Below are 20,740 nucleotides of genomic sequence, written 5' to 3' on the forward strand. Positions count from 1 at the left end.
GTAGTAACTCCTAGCAGTGGATTTCTGCACTCAATGCCTGCTCTCTCTAAGACCCTGCGTACTCCTGGCTGGAACTGGAATACATACGTCAGACAGTTTTGAAATAATCCTCCAGGTTCACTGTTAACCTCTCACTTCATAGCATTTCTGTTGTCTGTCTACTTCTCGGGTCGCATCTCCCGACCTAAAGGTAGCCCCCCGCCCTAACTTTATGTGAAGTTCCCAAGACCCATACTGCTCTCCTCAGGGAATGCTCTGACCAGGAGTTAACTTCTACTCACACACAGGGTAAATTCAAAACATTGTTGACGCCTTAAAAGTATATATTGACATTCTTGACTCAGGAACCTGGTGGTATCGCTAAGATAATTACAGTCCTAAATATATTTACCTGAAAACTGCTTCTTCACAGCAGAACTACAAATAACTGTTGTAGTAACTCCTAGCAGTGGATTTCTGCACTCAATGCCTGCTCTCTCTAAGACCCTGCGTACTCCTGGCTGGAACTGGAATACATACGTCAGACAGTTTTGAAATAATCCTCCAGGTTCACTGTTAACCTCTCACTTCATAGCATTTCTGTTGTCTGTCTACTTCTCGGGTCGCATCTCCGACCTAAAGGTAGCCCCCCGCCCTAACTTTATGTGAAGTTCCCAAGACCCATACTGCTCTCCTCAGGGAATGCTCTGACCAGGAGTTAACTTCTACTCACACACAGGGTAAATTCAAAACATTGTTGGCCTTAAAAGTATATATTGACATTCTTGACTCAGGAACCTGGTGGTATCGCTAAGATAATTACAGTCCTAAATATATTTACCTGAAAACTGCTTCTTCACAGCAGAACTACAAATAACTGTTGTAGTAACTCCTAGCAGTGGATTCCTGCACTCAATGCCTGCTCTCTCTAAGACCCTCGTACTCTGGCTGGAACTGGAATACATCGTCAGACAGTTTTGAAATAATCCTCCAGGTTCACTGTTAACCTCTCACTTCATAGCATTTCTGTTGTCTGTCTACTTCTCGGTGCATCTCCCGACCTAAAGGTAACTCGCAAAAAGTCTGGAAAGCTAAACTGTGTGTTTACTGCAGTGTTTTAGACCTTTTGCACTCAAATCAGTTAGTGGACTTACTCCTGCTTTGCATTGTACTGTATTACCAGATTCTGTTGTTAAGTTACTAACCTTAAGTTCTACGTGTTGCTGACGCACTTGTAGCGTTGCTTTACTCAATGGTATAGCGACTAAGTCTGATGTTATCTGCTCCTATTATACAGTGCTTGAAAGTGTATTTAGCACATATTTTGATGTAATTTTGCTATTGTGTTGCTGGCGACTTCTAGCGCTTTTATTCAACTGTATAGTGACTAGGTCTGTTGTTTGCTGCTCCTATTTTAGAGTGTTTGAGAGTGTCTTTAGCACCTATTTTGATGGTATTTTGCTTATATCTGATAAGCGACTTGGCTGTTACTGCAGAAGAAGAAACTCAAAGTGTCTGCATGTGTCTGCACGAGTATGTGTGAAATACTGTTCTTTCAAGCTGTATGCTTTCAATACTGCTTCTCCTGACTGCATGTGAATTTCTCCATAAAACTGTTGTATAGCTGAGCTTTCCTAGTTAACAATAGCTACTCTAACATCCCATCTCTTTCCTTTATCTCACAGGTAGCCCCCCGCCCTAACTTTATGTGAAGTTCCCAAGACCCATACTGCTCTCCTCAGGGAATGCTCTGACCAGGAGTTAACTTCTACTCACACACAGGGTAAATTCAAAACATTGTTGGCCTTAAAAGTATATATTGACATTCTTGACTCAGGAACCTGGTGGTATCGCTAAGATAATTACAGTCCTAAATATATTTACCTGAAAACTGCTTCTTCACAGCAGAACTACAAATAACTGTTGTAGTAACTCCTAGCAGTGGATGCCCGCTCCGCTGCCGCTCGCTGGCTCCGCTCCATCCCTCCCTGCCCCTTATCCCACCCGCCCCAGTACCCCTAAAGTTATAGGTATAGCCAGCCCCTCCCACTCTCCCCTGCAAATCCAAAGCTCACACTACTACTCCGCCCACTTCAAGGCCCACCCCCATTACCAATTCTAACACCAAATCTCCTCCCTCCTATACCCTCTCCTCATCCCTATCATGGCCAGACTCAATTATTCTATCACCCATCTCACATCTATATTACTCATCACTATCTATTTCTTAACAAAGTATGAAAATCAATCTCTGTTTGGAATCCCCCTCCACAACGGCCACACCAGCTCCCAATCCTATCTCAATGGCATCTCTATTGCATCTTCACCCTACCAAGACAAAACAATATCCCCAAAGTAGTCCATCTCACACTTCACTACCCTAAAGCCAACTAACAAAACTAACCTCAAACTACTACTTAAACTGCAAAGATTTTTACTGTACCTGAAAAATCGTATAATCATTGCTGGTGATATCCATCCTAACCCAGGTCCCACCACAATATTTGACTCTAACCCCACTAACTTAACGAAAATCTACAGACTCCTTCTAATACTACATCTGAACCTAAGAAGCATTAACAATAAAATTCACACCCTACATGCCATGATAGCTACTCACTCTCCTGACATTATGTGCCTAACTGAGACATGGCTAAAACCCACCACTAAGGATCAAGAGATCCTTCCACCCGGGTATAATATCTACAGAGCTGATCGTGCTAAGAAAAAAGGGGGAGGAATAGCTGTAATGTTTAGAAATACCCTGAATATCCTTAAGAATCCATTACAACCCCTACAATCTCCAAAGTAGAACTAATTGCCCTAAAAATATGCCTAAATGCTCAAAAATGCCTCAACCTCATTGTTACCTATATCCCACCTGGGAAGAACACAGACAACCTTGAGCAAACCCTGTGCTGGTTAGCCACCAACTACCCTCAAGAAACCATAGTACTTGGAGGCGTTAATATTGATTGGTCTCTCTGTTCTACCCATACAACCCCACAACCCATCAACCTACATGGTTTTCCCAACATATCCTATCCCCTACCAGAATTGGCAATACTCTCCAAAAGAAAGTACCATAGACTGGATCCTTACCAATAGAGACTCAAACAATTATACTACAGGCACCCTTCCCAATGACCTCAGTGACCACCTTATAACTTATATTCTCAAACATAAATGCCCTACTTCCATCCCCCGTGATATAGACTAATCAGAAACAAAAAGAATTTTATCCCACAACAATTTCTTGCTGACCTAAAATCCTGCAACTGGTCCATATTAAGAACCCTACCCCTCCAAGAGAGTGTGTCCCACTTTAACGACACATTCCTTAAGATACTTGACTCACATGCCCCACACAGACAAATTAGATCCAAAGTACGTATAGCACCTTGGCTTTCTAGAGAAACTAAAACCAAAATTAAACTCCGTAACCAAGCCTGGGAGAGATGGAGAGCCACAAAAACCCCCCAAGAGCATAAATTTTTACAACTAAGAAACACTACCAAAACAGCCATTATCCAAGACAAAAACAATACTTCTGATCTCCAGCATAAACACCAGAACAACCCAAAGAAATTCTGGGCAGGTTTTAACAACCTCCTGCACCCTGGTAAAACTACTACCCCAACGCCCGAGAAACTCATTGAGAAAGAACAGGAAGTAGTAGCCAATACCTTTAACTCCTTCTTCACCGAGACAATCCAAACTCTAGCCAGTCAATTAACCTCCTCGCCCCCATCTGCCTCACAACCCCATGATGATGCCCCTACCCGTTCACTTTAAAGCCAGTCTCCTCATCCTACATATATCCTCTTAAAAGCTCAAACCAACGACACTAGCAGCTGATCACCTCCCAGCAGAATTCTTACAAATTAGTCTGGCGTCATTGCTTACCCCATATCAATCCTTATCAACAGAACCATTTCTGAAGCTAGTATCCCCTCTATTTGGAAGATTTCTTATATTATTCCGCTTCACAAAGGAGGTTCCTCCACGGAAATCTCAAACTATAGACCAATAGCTATACTGTCCCCAATAGCAAAAATTATGGAAAGATGCATTCACAAACAACTTCTTAACTACCTCACCTGTAATCATCTCTTGTCAAACTCCCAACACTTTTCGTCCCCACCATAGTACTACCACTGCCCTTCTTTCCTTTGTCGACTCCATTAATAACAATCGCAATAGCAAACTAATATCCTCTGCCCTCTTTCTTGACCTATCAAAAGCATTACATGGTCAATCATCAGCTCCTTCTGTCAACCCTTGCGACCCTACATCTGGACACCCCAGCACTAACCTGGTTTAATGCTTACCTCTCTGATAGGCAACAAGCTGTCCTGTGGCAAAACAGACTATCAGGCCTGCTCCCTAACACCATTGGTGTTCCTCAGGGCTCAATTTTGGGTCCACTTCTGTTTTCTATCTTCATTAATGACCTTCACTCAGTCATCCCTCAATCCACCTGCATCCAATATGCCGATGACTCCACCTTGATCTGCTCTGATGTCTCCCTCCTGAATCTCCAGTCCACCACTCAACTCTGTTTCTCTCAAGTAGAAAAATGGTTCACTGACCGGCAACTCCTACTCAACCCAACAAAAACTAAACTACTATTATTTTTCCCCAACGTCTTCTCAACCCTAGGAAAAGAACTCCCAAGTAATAATAATACAACCTTCCATGTTAAATCCAATAATGGGACTATCATAACCCCTGTCACCAGTACCAAATTACTAGGTGTAACTATTGATCATAAGCTCAAATTTGACATTCACATTACCCAAACCGTTAAATCTGTTAACAAAAAACTTGGATCCATGTACCGAATAAAAAACTTTTTAACTCCTAATGCCAAACTAACCATTGCCCGCACACATCTCCTCTCTACCCTCCTCTATGCCTCCCCAGTCTTTTCTTTCCTCAATAAACATGAACTTAATATGCTCTCCCTGGCCTATAACCACATTGCTAGATTCATAACAGGTTCCCCATATCGCACCCACCATTGTCTTAATCTGAGAATACTTGGTTGGTTGGAACTACCCAACCTTCTCAAACTTAATCAACTCACGGAAGCCTGTAAAATAATTAATCAACCAGATAGAACTCCCTCACTGTGTAGTATACTGACCCCATACACAAACCTAACAAGTCTGATCATCCAACAGCACCCAGATCCTAACTATTAAAGCTAATAACTCGAGGCGGTGATGCCCTCTTTGCCAACTCCATTGGCAAGCCATGGAACTCCTGCCAAACTACCTGAGAACTATAACCTCGCACAATAAGTTCAAAATCGACCTGAAAGAATATCTCAAGACACAATGGCTATGCCCATGTCTTGAACCTGACTAACTTCTCATATCAAATCCATCTAGGCCCCTTCCTCTGGACCATGTCCCCTTCCATATCTTTAAAATTCAGAGAAGCCCAATGGAAGCGGGTGACTCTTGAACTAGTCTACACACTATTATATATAAAACCTCACAGCTATGTATTACCTGCTGATTTGTATCTTACCTGATGAGCTATTTCTCTCATATTACACCTACGATAAATTTATTTCCCTTATTGTATATGTGACAGGTCCCCTTATCAATAACTTGTATTTTTTTCAAACCATGTATCTTGTATAACTTGTACTCTCAACTTGTGTCTAACCATTTTGTCTGGAGCTTTTCTCCTCGGGCCTCTACTGAAAAAGGATATGTATCCAGCTAGACTAGCCCGGTTAACAAATGTAAAATAAATAAATAAATAATAAAAATATATATATATATATATATATATGTGTGTGTGTGTGTGTATATATATATATATATATATATATATATATATATATATATATATGTGTGTGTGTGTATATATATATATAATATATATATAGATATATACATGCATACATACACACGGATATATATATATATATATATATATATATATAGATATATATCTTTGTGTGTATGTATGCATGTATACATACACACAAAGATATATATATATATATTACTGTAGATATAGCATGTACATACCTAGGTTACAGTACAGCAATTACGGGTAACATATGTTCAGACCGGGCATATGTTAGTGGGAGGTCCAATCAACTAACATCTACCTCCCACACCACCCCAGCTAGGCCGGTGAGACATACAGACATGCAAGACAGGTAAATACACCGCTGCTTTCCAGACCACTGGCAAGAAAGTACTAGTGGGAGAGATCTGCAAGGTCTACACTTTAAACATGGATCACGGGATCCCTTATGGGACGCCAAAAATTTCTCTGTTAGGCAACCTGTAATGATTGATGCGACCAGGATGTTGCCGTACACGGAACAGTAGGTTGTGCAAGTCTGTTAAATTGTTTGACAAAACGTATGACGTGTCCCGAGACGGAGAGAGTGGGCAGTGTGTAGGGGTGTGTTCATACCCCAGCTGCGCTCACAGTAAGTATGTGTCATGAGTGCTGTAGAGGGGTGTCAGGTAGGTGAATCATGGGTATGCAATAATGGGCCTATGTGTGCAGGTGTTGGTTGGCAGAGATGTATTAGGCCCGCCCAGTGGAAGTAGTTAATATTCCTATGTGGGAACTGCAGATGCTCATACCTCCCAAACCTGAAGAGCGTATCTACTGGATAGGCCGTAAACCATTGGGGGAATACATAGGGAATATATCAGTGCCCTGTACCCGATTATCATTGACGTCCGTGATTACGAATCAGAATCTAACACAGTCCTAACTAAACCCTTCCAGAACTAGTGATATTAGGTGGACAGGTGGCGGAATACACTTAATGATTAATGACAACATGTATGAGTCATAAACAGCATGTACCTCTACAAATGTGAATAAATACATATGCCCTGTAACTGTCAATGTGTCAAGTTAATAGAACCAATCATCTAAATGTGTCCCTGAGGGTGTTATGCAGTGTCCCTGATACAGTGTTCATTCTCCGCCATTCGTATGTGAGGTCTGCTAGTGATGGAAAGCGCATATTCTGCCGACCACCTTAGGTAGATGATAGCATAATAGTTTGGGGTTACCACCTGTTCGCCTTTGTGAGGGACACTCCACTCTGGGCAGTTGTGTCCTACAAAATGAATGTTATGGCACATGGACTGTGATTTCGGTAAAAGAGTCCATATATTGTGTGTAGTGGTTGTATAAAACAATTTTGTTGCATCTGAAACACCTAGATGTTATAGGAAACAGTATTAGCAACTATAATGCAACAAGAATAACCTTAACTTATGCAAACCGGTGAAGTAGTCCATTTTCTACTGGCTGTGGGTATGTGTTGCCTTGCCAAATCTGACATCTCTACATATAGGTCCTATAGGGCTGCCACCTTTCCAAATGGCCAAAGTGGGACCTGCTCCATAGAAATGTCAGACGTACCAGGTCAGAACATACCTACAGCCGTGCATAGTACAGAAATATACATATTAGCACAAATCAAAGCTTAGTCTAGCAGCAGTCAAGTTGCTTATGCAACTTCACATAACATATCGAAGTGTCATTTATACAATAACCATTACATGCAACTATTAGAGAAACGTAGAATATAATATTGTCCTGTAATCAGGACATTTGCTATGACTAGATTATTCTCGCATGACACATATGCCTAATGAGGAACTGTCCCATGCAAAGTGGGAAAGGTGTTAATCCTAATGTCTCACTTTGGACAATTTAAAAGGTGGAAAACCTACAACAGGTATGCGGTAGCATGACCCGGAAGAAAGATGCGTTTCCCAAAACACATTTACTTGTCTGCATTGCAGAGTATCAGTTCCCATGTATTAGCCAGATGGGAGCAGATTGTATGAGGAACATGCATATAATATGATTGTCACTGGACAGGCCGCCGATTCCGTACAGTCGAACGCCTGCTGTCGCATGATAGTCAGCCATACCCGATACTGTAATCATGTGGTCCGATGTAATAGGCATCACAAGGGATAGCGCCCACCCAGCGTGAGTGACAAATGCAAGCACCAATGTCGGTGCACGTGCAAGTGAGGGAGCGAGCGGGTGTAAGCGTTTTTGTCTTCCAGTATGCAAGTATTGCACTGTTAAAGAAATGGGGAGTCTAAACAAGTATAAGGATCTGTAACCAGAGGTCAGCAGTGCTTAACACCGCACAAACCCACGCACAACCGCTCCCAACTTCTGCAATGTGCCTTACCCACTTCGTATCCAAAGGCCTTGTTCTGGCCGCAAACAAAGAACTGTCCTTTGCGCACACAGCTGATCTGAATTACCAATACACCATGGCATATATACAGACAATAGACAGTACCACACACATACCATACAGCACAGTCATCCAACAGTATAGCAATGTACTGGCAGATATGTCCGGACCACTGGTGTTTGCAGACCTGGCCGAGTGTGTGAGCATGCCCAGTATGACTGTTACGCATGTTGTCGGCTGACATTATCGTCATACCTTCATGTGTTTGAGCATGCCCAGTATGGTCAACTGGATCGCATGTGTTACATGTCCAGGTAGTCAGTACTGTGGTGCTGACATCTGCATTGTACACTGACAGGTGGCATGCTGTGTCTGCAGGGTTTCCATCGGTCATGTGGCATTGACTGTCGCTACATTTCTGCACAGCATGGGGGGACATCCAACTGTTTCCACATTCCTACACAGCACCTGGGGTGGCGCACATGACTTTTACATGTATACGTTGGAAGGGGGGCACAGCTGACAGTTGTACACTATTGCTACTACTGTACTGGTATGCCAGGTTATTTCAGTGTGTGGACCTACCTAATGTGCTGGCTAGAGGCATACCAGTGTAATTCAATCCTAGCTTTAATTACCAGCATAGTGGTTTCAGACGTCCTAGCCTTCACAACCTACATCCAACAGCCTGGCCTGCTGTAGTATGTGTGTGTGTGTCTGTGGGGGGGTGGGGTCATCCATTGGGCATATCCAGAGGCCATTGTATAGCATTTGTCTGTATTGGTCTACACCTGTCCAGCTGTTTGAGACTTGTGTGGGCTGTATGGACACACATGATGTTCAGCCTATAACCTGCAGTGGGTTAGGACACCCTGTGTACTACTGGCTACTATTGTGACCCTGGTATGTGCTACGGATGTCATGGTGCCACTATGGACATGTACTGTCCGCTGCCCTAACATTCTGCCACCAAATTCCCTTGCATGCTCACATCCATACCATAGCCACAGGTTAAAACACATTCTAATACAACTGCCAATTGGCAGGTTGATTGACTTACCTTGAGGGTGTGCCAGACCTGAGGATGGTGCTGATGCTGGAGGCTACCTATGTCGGATGCACACAGTGCACTTCCTATACATGGCTGAGCACAGGTAGTGTCATGTTTGGCATCCCTTTTATTGTCTGTGCGAGTCAGAGAGGGTGAAATTCCCTGGGTACCTACTGTGTCGGTGCATATGCCATGCGTTGCCTCTTTGCCAAGGGCAAGTCATACTGTGCACGCCTCCTTTTGCCTACTGGGTCCAGCTCAGGTAGTTCCTCCTCTGAGTCACACTGTGCCTGTACAGGCCTTGGCATTGGTGGGGGGGCTGTGTGGCCCTGCCCCATGCTGTTTCCGCAGGATCATATTGTGTAGCATAGCACATACCATAACAATTTGGGTGCATGTAGCCGGTGAATACTGCAAGGCTCCACCGGATGTGTCCAGACACTGGAACCGTGACCTGAGCATCCCAAACACACGCTCAATTATATGTCTTGCCTGTGCGTGTGCCTCATTATGGCGTAGTTGTTCAGGTGTGTGTGCATTGCTGATGGGTGTCATCAGCCACGGCTCCAGTGGTTACCCAGTATCCCCCACTAGGTGACTGTAGGGGATGTCCATATTGGCAAAGGTGTGGTACTGCTGTGTCAGATGCCATATATCGGAATAGTCATAGCTTCCAGGGCAGCCAGCACACACATTCAGTATAATGCACTAGCCATCGCATACGACCTAGCAGTTGATGGAGGGGATGCCCCTGCGGTTAATGTAGGCTCTACCCCGCTCACCGGGTGGTGCTTTGATGCATGTGTGTGTGCAGGCTATAGCACCCACTACCCCAAGGTTGTCTGCCATTTGGTGGAAGAGACGCATATTGCTGGTCAACACCTCACGTGTGTTGAGGATATGTACGTGCTCACTGGCATGTGGTGACATGGCATCTACGAACTGGTGCACTACTCTGGATGCAGATGCCTGTGAGATCCCATGATATCCCCAGTTGTGCTTTGGGAGGTACCTGTGGCTAGTATATCTAGGCCTTACACATACCTTGGTATCCACTGGGATGGGTTTCCCCTCGGCCTGTTCGATGTGTCAGGTGTGGCCGGCACAGCTCAACAATCTGCTGTAGGAGGTCTCTTTCCACCCCATAGCGCTCCTCTATCTCCAGCTCATGTAGCCCCTGGTAGGTTACCCTGGGTCTGTAAAGTCTTCTCTGTCTCCTCACTGATCGTTGTTCGGCAGCATTCACATCCTCACCACCCTCATCCTCCAGCAAATGGTCTATATTGCCTGCTGCAACCCTTCTCATTTGGTTGGATTGTTTCGAGAAATGTCCCCGCATGTATACACCGGTGGTGTAGAGTGTGGAAAAAACCTGTGTGTATGGTGCTTGCTCACTTTACCGTAGTGTTCTGGGCTGGACTGGGCATGTAATCTGCTGATTGCGCTAATTATCACCTGTTTGCGCAGTTTGTTCACCTTGACTACTCCACTACTGCTGTTGCCCCTCCCAATTTCACTAGGCCGGTATAGACACACCCCTAGTTTAGGCGTGCTAAGGCAGAAGCAATCTCGAGACACAGGGCTCCAGTGTACGTACAGTATGCCTGACCCCCCATGCTTTCACCTATATTCGAGTCCTGCACCCGGCTATCTGTACACATACACTCTTGGGATCTGCATCACACCCTGGGGATAAACGGGATTCACTATTTTCAACCTCATTTGCATAGTATTGTCTTCTAATGCATAGTTATATGACCCATACTGAGCCTCCAAAATGCGGTGGTGGTGCTGCGGTAGCATTGTCGTCTCACAGTAAGACGTCCTGTTCGATTCTCAGCTAAAGCGTCTTCTGTGTGGAGACATGCGTGAATGGGCGTACCTTCGCTGAAGGTTGTAGGTTAGGGCTGGCAACTCAGTACGTAAAAATCTACTGCCAATCATTAGCGGACCGGAGTTCCACTGTGGCGACCCCTAACCGGAAAAAGCCGAAAGATACAACAACAACAACAACTGAGCCTCCAAAATAATAACAACTGCTTACTGTCACGCAGACCCGCACACAACTGTTTAAAGGTGCCTTACTACCACTGTATTCAATGTCCCTCATTCTTCCCAGCAACAAAATAACCGGTCTCTACACGACTAGAACCCGAGACCCTGCACACCACAGATGACATGCTTTACCACTAAGCCATGGCAGATATACATACATAGAGGTGATCACGTACAGATCATCCAGTACAGGCATTCAGTAGTATAGGACATGTATTCCATCATGTAGATTTATGTGTGCTAATGTCCATATATATATATATCTATATACACACACACACACAAACACACGTACATATACGCACACATACGTAGATATAGAATATATATCACAACAGCGGACCACATGACACCAAAGCATTAGACAAGAATGAAAAGGAGACCACATGTGTCTCCTGCATTATGTACTGGTGTTGCTATCATGTCAAGTGTGTTTCGTTGCGTCACATGGGTCAGACTGTATTAAGGGTAAGAGTAGGGCTGCTGACATTTACTGACCAGACCTATTGGCGAATGTATGTGTATGTCTTGCCAACCCACTCTCTTGGGCGATCGTGACATTTGTGGACACTATATAGGAAAACAACAAAACACGCTCAACACATCCTGGAGCTAGCCACTCACAGATACCAACACATAGGATATGACTGCCAAACACACACACCTGTCATGCCTTGGAATAGAACACCTGCCTGTCTGTTCTATCACACTACAGCATTACGCAGTTACAGAACGTGCTACAGAGATTACTGGATCACAACACTCCCTGAGGCATACTTCTGGGTGGGTGACATCATCAGCAATGGAAAAGACGCCAGTAGGGATTGTATGGCGAGTGAGCAGTCTAAAAGCATTACTCTGTCCCCAGGCAGCTGGAAACACACACACACACACACACACACACACACACACACACACAAAATTAGCATGGCTGGGATTAAAACATAGACCTAACTACCTTATCACACTACAGCATTGCGCAGTTACAGAACGTGCTACCGAGATTACTGGATCACAGCACTCCCAGAGGCATATTTCTAGGTGGGTGACATAATCAGCAATGGAACAGATGCCGATAGGGATTGTATGGAGTGTGAGCAGTCTAAATGCATATTACTTTCCCAAGGCAGACGGAGACAAACACATGCCAGTGGTGTGAGCAGGACAACTGCCTATCTACGGACCACTATTACAACACTACATAGATACAAGACGTGCCACAGACACTACACCTTTCAAGACAGTCAGTATGACCTTCTAGGAATGCGGACATCAACATGGATGCTGGCAGTTACAGTGTACGTACCTGTGAACCAGTGTGTTCAATGTAGGAATCCATCCTGAAGTGGGGTATGACCATCTGTTGCCAGGATGACCACTATCGCTATACAGGATTACAATGGTCATGCCCATACACATAGAGGCACATAACTGACACAAGGTGTCACTGGGCATGCTCACACAGTAGCACACGTCCGTTTGGAATGCTCTGTGTGTCCATCTACATAACGGCGTACTGGGCATGCTCACACACTTAGTAGCAAAGGGCTGTCTTGTATGCACTCTGATTCTAAACACAGAAGGGCACAGTGTGTCGATAGTCATCATTGTTAGCATGAACGCTGCACTACATATATCTGACACCGGTCTTCTACACAACGTCTGCTGCTGTCCATCACCTTAGCTGTACCAATCTAAACCTGGCACACTAATACCACCCATGGTGATGTCCTGCTAGGAGTGGCTACTTCTCCCATAGAGTACTATTCATAGACGAATGTCCTGAGACCAGGTAAACACCCTGACACCTAGAGGACAACTGCATTGTATGTGTATGCTAAACAGTGCTAGATGTGTAGCGTTCGTAATCACAGCTGCCAATCTAGATCCAACAATGAGGAATACTGACATATGTGCAGTGAGGAACACCTGGCATAAGGCTCAGTTGTGCACAATAGCACTACCACCGTATACCTCAGATACAGACATGTGGGCCATAACACCGTTACGGACCACTCCAGGTGGTAGTGTCCCCACGTACATGAAGGCCACTCACATGTACTGACCAGTACACTCTCAAAATCCATCACAGATGTGTCAGGTGCAGATCACAGTGTCAAAAGCCGCATTCTAGGATGTAGCCCTCAGACATCACCATGTCCTTGGATCAGCATCACACATCCATACATGTGGCAGAACATACATTAGTACAACACCAAGTTACTCATGACCAGTGGACTGTACCTAGCTCTACAGCAACTGTGCAGACTACACATGCACTGACACAGTTCCATCATGTGTTATGCAATGCAGTGATACCACTGTTCATAACCAGGTTAGCTGTACACATAATAGGGGCCCTGGTTCATATACAGCTGTAACAGATAACTGTTGCTGTACACCAGTAAACACACTCATGTTTGGATATGACATACATGTACCTGCTGTGGATATGTACATGCCCCACACACACACGCAACACATATGTACATAGCATAGCTGCTGTTGTCCTTCGTGCAGACAAGTGGCTACAGCAATTACACACATGCACATGGAAGGTAGGTCAATGGCTGTTGAATGCTAACAGTACATAAGGTGTGATAGCAATGTTGACTGAGTTAACATTCCCTCTGTACTGGTTACCCATGACAACTGTCATATCATACAACAGTCCATGTGTCATGTATGTCATCACACATGTCCACCAGTTGCAATGCCTACAAACATGGCTAAATGACAGGACTGTAGGACCTACACACATGCACATGTAGTGGTGTGCATTCAGCTACCATGCGTGTGCAGTAGCTAATGTTTGCAGTTGATCTGTGTCTTACTGCGGCATGCAGTTGCAATGCAGCCCCATCATTGACACCTGTATATGGTGAAATACTGACAGTACGGTATGATGTACATCAGGTATGGATGGATGTGTGTACATAAAGTGGTGAGCCAACTTTGCAGATGGATGTTTGCAGAAGACACCTCACAGGTGTGTCACAAGCCGTCCTACCATAACATGTGCAAACACTAAGCTATGTTTCTGTTAATTGAAGGTAAAGACATACAACCTACACAGCGGTCAGGGTGTCACTGACTGTAAATCACTTGACACCTGTAACACTTAAGACCACCTGTGTGCATATAGCAGCACAATTGCCGAAGGTAGCGTCGGTACACATTGTAATACGGGTAATACTGCTGCATGTCTGTCATAAGTATCATAAGATAGCAGGTGTTTGATTCACAGTACTGCCATGTGTGTTTGCTTGAGTGTCCATATATGCCACGTATGGTGGGGAATACATCCCAATTGTTACACACCCCTGTACACTGTTGTAGAGATCTGTACATACTGCAGTGTAGAAAGCAAGACATAGGTAGGGGTGGTGTGTGTATCACACACGTTAGCTATCTGTATGTGCATGACATAGGTGAATTCAATTGTGGACTCCACAGTGTGTGTGTATGTATGTATGTATGGCTGTCTGGTCCATGGAGTGAGGATGTATGCTACCATAATGAACAGATAAGACCCCTAACCCCTCCAGATGATGCAGTCTACTGACCTCTTGATGCCGTCAGTCTTGGGCATTACTGACTACCTGTACATGTTCATTCTCTGTGTCGCATCATGTGGGTGCACAGTACTGTAATGGTGATTACCACATAGGCAGGGGTCCTCACCTCAACACTATCAAGTGTGTGTGTATGTTACAGTGTCATTGACCCTGTGAGTGTGGGCCTGTTACTGTGTCTGAATACATGTGTGCGAATACCTGTGTGTGTGTGTGTAGTTGTGTGTTCTCATCCTGTAATGTGAATGTGTATTACTGCTACACAGTGAGGCCTCATGCTATCAACTGGCCTGTACCCTTGACATCAGCTAGACTGCTATGTAAACTCCCTGCACCATGTAACTGTACCTGTGATGTCACCCGGTATGGATGTCACGTCGCTAGCCACTGTAGCTTAGTACACAGCTCACATGCTCCTGGATCATTAGATGTGTAGACGTCTTTGGAATGTCAGCCTTTCTAACAGTGAGGTTGAAGCTACGTGCATAGCATGCTGGTATTGCCATACATGCCTGTGAGTAGTCCACATTTACACATGGGAAACTGCAAACACTGGTACTTAATGGCACATGCAATTAGACCTTAAGGAGGGAAGCAGGGCATCATTGCCAACATGCTGTTACTGTTGTTACCAAGACACATACTGTAAACATAAAACAAACCTGTACTACATGGTATGTCTGCTGCGTGTCAACAGTACACAACAATTGTAATATACACTTATCTCCCTATTCTGCTCATCCTGTGCATCAGACCATATGAGCATGTCCCTGCACCGATGGTGTGGATGACAGGGATGCGGCACAGGCATCATCATATTCACAGGGTGATGATGTTTGCCAGGGGCCTAGGCTGCACCAGTGGATGACATCATGTGTGTGGGTTAGGGCCTGTGATCTAATTGGCCATGTGTGGTTGTTATGCATGTGAGTGTTGCGGTGCCCTACAGATATTTCTGGTGTGTGCGTGTATGTGTGCACACAGTTCTGCCATGTGTCAGGCCTACACAGGGGTATTATTGACAGATCCAGACTGTACAGACCAGGATTTATAGCTCACGATGTCCAGCTACGGCCACGTGACCTGTGCCTGCCAGGGGTTGCACGGGCACTACCAGGCAGAGGTACAGATTGCGTACTGTCCGATGACACATGTCCACTGGAACCGTGTCCCCATTGGGACCGTCCAGGGCCACATCCACATGGTTTGCTGTGTCCTGGTGTGGACAGCGCAGCACCAGCTGCACTGCTGCTGCTACCGGCACTATGTGAGCGGGCATGTGAGGTAGCTCGTTCACGTAGACCTGCACCAGGTGGTGTAGCTGGCCTACGTCCACGTGCCCTATGCCTCACTCCTACCAGATGTTCCAGCACAGACAGCTCACGCTCACGGATTGTCATGCCACGGTCAAGGATTCCAACTATATCACCCAATCGTCTGTGCAAAACTTCAGCAATCTGCTGTTGAGCATTTGCCAATGTCTGGATGTTGTCATTTAAAGAATGTATAGCAGCCCTCTGAAGCTTCTGCCCTTCTCTGTTCTGCCGTTCAGCATGTGCCTGTGCCGCCATTACAGTCTGAAACATGCGTCTGGTGACACCAGCTGCTGCGCTCTGTCCTGAAGGTGCATGTCGGCCAGAGGTCCTCCTACGAGCAGCACTGGCCACATGCCTGTATGGCACATCTGCAGTCATTTGACTGACACCATGGTGTGAATACACACCTTCCGTAGCCACCACATGTTCCTGTTCCAAGCTAACACACGCTAACTGCCCTTCCTCTATGGCCACTGGTGATGGGGTATGTGTTGGCATGAGAACTGTGTGCGGGGAAGAGGGGGATATAGGTGGAATGGCAACCAATGGCACAGATTCAGCCCTTGACAACCCTGCCTGTACCTCAAGCATATGTTCATCATCACTGCTAGAGTCTGTGGGGACACTAACATCAGATGGACCGCAGGAGGGTAACGCACCTACATCACCTGTGAAGGCAAACAAAGACTCTACATTACAATAGAGACACTCACACAGACACGCACACACACAGACACGCGCACACAGACACGCGCACACACACACACACACACACACCTTGCATGTGATTTGACAGAAGGCATGCAACATGCATGTGATACAGCAGACAGCATGCAGCTCAGACATTAATAGTGGTAGTTATCGTACATCCCTGGGTTGCACACAACAGCAAGCATGTGTCATAGCAGAAGCCATGCATTTCACACAATCATGGTAGTAAGCATGCATCCCTGTGTTACACCATGTGGACCAGCACAGGTTAACAGTACACATGGCTGATGTGAGGCATATGACCTTGACATTAACATGTAGTATGACATGTAATCTGCTGACGTGTGCATTGACGTTCATACATGTTTGACACAGTGATGTCCTGACACACGTACAGCGGTGTAATGGTGTCACATTGCAGTGTTGTCTGTACTCCCTACAGATAGAATGCACTTTTAGCATATGTGCATGACCATTGAAGGGTATTATGAGGCGTCTATATTGCTATACAGTGTGAAGTACAGACACAGTGCCATTGCATGGAATCATGAGGCGTCTCTATTGCTATACAGTGTGAATTACACACACAGTGCATAGCCATGACTGTGTGCATACACAATACATAAATACTGTGGATTGTGACCCATGTCGCTGAGGTGTATACACACTAAACCATGATGTGTCATGTGTGACAGGTCACCGAAAGACATACGGATGACACCCCTGCACAGCTGCTAACATTTCTTAGCTGCCTGGCAACCATGTCCACACATGGCAGACTTGTCAATACACCATGTCCCACATGACATTTGTGTATCACACACACGAGGTGCACGGCTGACAGTGATGTCCAACAGCAGCAAGGGAAATGTACTGTATCTGTGGCCTGATGTGGTGTCTTTTTATGTATGTGGATGCTTTACAGGTGACTACTGTCATGCTGTGACACAGTCATGATGTTCAACACATCTTATGTGGTCGAATTAAATGACACCTCCCCAAGCTGTGCACAGGCTTGTAGGATGTCCAGTGTTCCACATCTGCTTTATAACCATTAAAAAAGGCTATAGTTGGACCATGTGTAGCCAATGTACAACAGGGTGTACACACAAACACATCACATCTACTGTGTGTTGCTACATGACTCTGGCCATCCTCCATAGCCATGTGTGAACATGTGTTGGCCAAATGTTTGTGATGGCCGTCTATCTCACATGTCTCTGTTCTCCCATATGACATACACCCATAGATGTCAGATACTCCACTATCCACAGGGTTATGCAGACAAAGGGTTGTATGTTTGGTATGTGGGGTATGTTTTATGGGATAGTGAGACAGTGTTGCAGCCGGACTACTACATGTCATGGACATGTCAGATGGCACATCATAATGTGTGCACTCATTGCAGGGGCATATTCCACAATGGTGAATCCTGTGGGCTGCCCATACTCCAGCTCACTGTGTAGTACTGTTTGTGTACCCCACATGTGGTGTTCTGATGTACAGTACATATTCCTGCATTGAACAACACCTCCACCGTTGTATGCACAGCTGTCCACATATTTAGCAATGACAGTTTCTGTGGTTTCATGTCGATGTTTCATTTAGTTTGTATGTATTGCACATGGGTAGCCAGTGTGATTGATTAAAAATGCGACCTGTATATCGTGACCAGACCATACATTATATGTACATGTGTTAACTGACCACATGGTGAATAGATCTGTGCATTAACATGGCTGATGCTTATAACTGTCTCACCTGCAACGGCCTGCTGTCTCTGTGGCATGCCAGAGATGCCTATATAGGGGTGACACAGCAGTATGATCATTATCCATGACTGTATGACAGCTACAGGGTGCAATGTGCATGTTAACACATTCGCCAGTACAATAGGATATACTATGGAGTATGCACATGTGTGCATACACAGGGTAGCATACTATAGTATGCGGCATGTGTGTAAACATACCTTGCATATGTTACATTACATATTGTACAGTGACACATGCAACTAAATGGGATATAATAGTTATATGTGCATTAGTGACTTACCAGGCAACTCCAGGCTCGGTGGTTGGGAGACACCCACCTCCACGATGGCAGCTAGCATTTGTGGATGCTGTTCTGATGGTGTCCCCAGGTTGGCCAGTAGCTCCTCGGTACATGTGAGTGGGGGCTGGGTTGGTGGCCCACTGCCTGTTGTACCTTGTTCCCTGGCGATTGCATTTGCCTGCTGTTTTGCATGTCTGATCAGGTCCGTGCAGTGTCTGCGCACCTGCTGGTAGGTGCAGTTATGGCCACCCACATCATTAACCCTCCTGCGAAGTTCCTGCCACAGGTCATCACGCTTTTGGGGATGCTGTGGCACATGGCTGAACAATACCTCATAGTTATCTTGGAGGTAAGGTATGAGGGCCTCATCCTCCAAGCGGCTATAAGTTGGCAGTCTTGATCGAGGCATATCTGGAAGACATAATGATGGAGACAGGTCACAGTATCTCAGAGATGCACAGCGATACAGCTGCACATACATGTGTATTACATTAGTACATATGAACAGTTGCCTTTGCAAATCTTCATGACACTGACACCACTGACATGTTTGTGTCACACACATGACACCCAATGGGGATTGGATATTATCACCATATATGTGTGTCACCTCATTACATTGCTCATACTCCATGTGAATGCTGTCTTGATGTGGGCATGTCTGTTTGCCTGTACTGGTGTTCTTACCTATCAGCACATGCCTGGATGTGTCCACATTAATGCTGTTGACCTTGATGCTGTGTATATGTCACATATCAACACACACTGCCTTAACGGACATGACCTGTGACAATGCAGACATGCGCACGGAAACCTTTGCATGCATGTGTTCTACACGGCACTGTACAGCAGTTCAGCATCCTGCCAAGTATCGCCTGTGTTGCACATGTGATACACATGGGACAATGGCTAGCCGGATGGTATTTGCAGGGATGGTTATCAACTATAGCATGTACGGCCAAGGACATGTAGTAGTGTGTATGCTCTGGGCCATGTATGAGCATAGGATGTAAGGTTTTCTAGCTGTATCCGACAGCCATGTTCCCGCCGCCAGTTGAATCAGTGCCACATAACTGATCCAGACGGTTAATGATGCATCTACCATGCAGTCATCACACCATGTCTTACAGAGATGAAATGTGCAGCTTTGCTGGACAGGGTTGCATAGTATGGCAGGAGTATGTAACGTGTATGGCACAAGGATCTGTCCAGCTTGTGGCGATCTTTGTGCTAGGAAGGTCGCTGTCCATGATGTATGTATTTCAGATCAGGATATGTACGTGTAGCATGTCCAACATCACAGTGTTGGACATGTCTTTATGCAGGGTAGGCAGCATGCTGCATAGTGGAGATGAGGATTGTGAAGGCTGGTGTCGCCCATCCAAGCATGGGCAATACCCCTTAAAGGTGATATGTGATCCGATATTGGTCACTTGAGTGATGAGTATGGCTGTACAATGATCTCCATGCTCATGGATTGCACCCTGTCATGACTAGGGTTGCCTCTTATGACTACCTAATAGGCTTGGTGATGTCACTAGCTCAGGGAGGGAAACTGCACAGCACCATCCCTTACACACAATGTCCATTATGTTGACCGCTGCCTAGGTGGTAGTTCATGGGTACAGGGTTATTAACCTAGCGGTGACAATGCAATATGCAGCTGTCAGATTGTGCACATATGTCACGCACCTCACCCACAAAGCCCATTCTGTATGTTGTCCACAACACTGAATCAGCTATTGCTCCTAGGTCATGGCCATTCACATACTTACATACG

At 45.3% G+C, this 20,740-nt stretch overlaps 1 protein-coding gene and 1 long non-coding RNA gene across 2 annotated transcripts in view; both read left to right on the forward strand.

Annotated features, from left to right (window-relative positions):
- Positions 1 to 20,740, forward strand: part of SCAPER (S-phase cyclin A associated protein in the ER) — a gene marked incomplete in the record, with an annotated part of 4,815,867 nt that overhangs the window by 3,040,347 nt on the left and 1,754,780 nt on the right.
- LOC122806769 lies at positions 200 to 719 on the forward strand. The gene is made up of 2 exons (XR_006365554.1): positions 200 to 288; positions 622 to 719. It is a non-coding gene; the product is annotated as an uncharacterized LOC122806769 (long non-coding RNA).

This window comes from Protopterus annectens, chromosome 7.part0 (assembly GCF_019279795.1).
Source record: "Protopterus annectens isolate FY-2018-M chromosome 7.part0, PAN1.0, whole genome shotgun sequence".
Classification (NCBI taxonomy): Eukaryota; Metazoa; Chordata; order Ceratodontiformes; family Protopteridae; genus Protopterus; species Protopterus annectens.